This window comes from Penaeus monodon, chromosome 42 (assembly GCF_015228065.2).
Source record: "Penaeus monodon isolate SGIC_2016 chromosome 42, NSTDA_Pmon_1, whole genome shotgun sequence".
NCBI classification, from domain to species: domain Eukaryota; kingdom Metazoa; phylum Arthropoda; class Malacostraca; order Decapoda; family Penaeidae; genus Penaeus; species Penaeus monodon.
Genome location: NC_051427.1, coordinates 5,209,288 through 5,210,643, shown reverse-complemented (window position 1 = coordinate 5,210,643; position 1,356 = coordinate 5,209,288). Strand labels below are relative to the sequence as shown.

General features: G+C 34.2%; 1 protein-coding gene across 1 annotated transcript in view; it reads right to left on the bottom strand.

Moving 5' to 3' along the window:
- Window positions 1-336: 336 nt before the first annotated feature.
- The window catches only part of LOC119599348 (nascent polypeptide-associated complex subunit alpha, muscle-specific form-like), a 23,755-nt gene continuing 22,735 nt past the window's right edge, over window positions 337-1,356 (bottom strand). The window contains exon 5 of the mRNA XM_037949104.1: window positions 337-1,356. This exon is cut by the window's right edge and continues 173 nt beyond it. The gene's annotated coding sequence lies outside the window, so the exon portion shown is untranslated.

The following is a 1,356-nucleotide window of genomic DNA, read 5'->3' as shown; positions in this document are numbered from 1 at the left end:
TTGCTGAAACATTTTGGATCCACCATTGAAGAAAACTGGTGTTATTTTTTTCTCCAGTAACATACATATTTGCCGAAAATTACTTGAGAATCCCAAGATAATACCTGAAATAATATAGAACAGGTAAAAGCACTTGTAAGAGTTGGGTGAACAGTTACCTGGGCTCCTAAAATGTTTCTCTAATTAATTAAAATGCTGAGAATTTGGGCATTTATTTTATGGTGAGGTTGTATTTTTTGCTTCCAAATTACTTAGGAACATTAAATAATAATAATAATAAAAAGGTAACATAATTAATAAACTTTCGTTATGTAGTCTGAGTATAAAAAAGTCAAAGCTCTTTATGGGTTTTATTCCTTACCTAGAATCGGTACAAATACAACATTATCCTACATATATTTGAGAGTATGGTACTGTAATGGTACAAGTTGCAAAACCATATCTGCAAAGGATGAAACAAAACAAACAAACAAACAAAATCTCGTGTATGAGTGAGAAATGTATTTCCAGTGATTATTGGTTTTATTGTTATTATATTATAAAGTACCTAACTGCACAATTCTACTTCCTGCATCGTGTACAAAAGATATACAGCTACAGTAAGGAACACACACATGCACACAGACACACACAAATACTAGGGTCTCGATGGCCAATAGAAAACACATTTCCTTCTGTCATGTAATATTGCACATCACTCGTTCCTCAAGATATGCAAGGCAAGGATCTCCACTTTTAGCACCACTCAAAACAAAACAGAAGTTGAAAAATTTATAAAATGTGATGCATTTTTATATTTGCAAACTTACGATTTAATGAAGATAACACTTTTTTTTTAGTTTGTTTTTACTAATAAAGGCAAAAATTCGTTTTGGTTTCCCTTCGGCTTGGGACTAAAGTGACTTTTACAAATTATGTGAGCAAATTTCAATATTTCTAGTCATAACCTTGGGATAAAAGAAAAAAAATCTTTTACAAATCTTAGTTTAATGAGTATAAAAAAGTGGTCCAATATTTAATGCTGGGCCATTAATTGGGCACTTTATGAGCACTAGGTCTTTTTCTTTTTAAACATTTAGTCCATTTTTCAGGTTTTATTGTATCAGGCAAACCGATCAAAATCCTGACGTATTCACGAAGCGCATTTTGATTTCGTGCCTCGTTTTCCTTCGAATATTTTCTCTCTCTCTCTCTCTCTCTCTCTCTCTCTCTCTCTCTCTCTCTCTCTCTCTCTCTCTCTCTCTCTCTCACTCACTCACTCACTCACTCACTCACACACACACACACACACACCACACACACACACACACACACACACACACACACACACACACACACACACACACCGAGCACAAG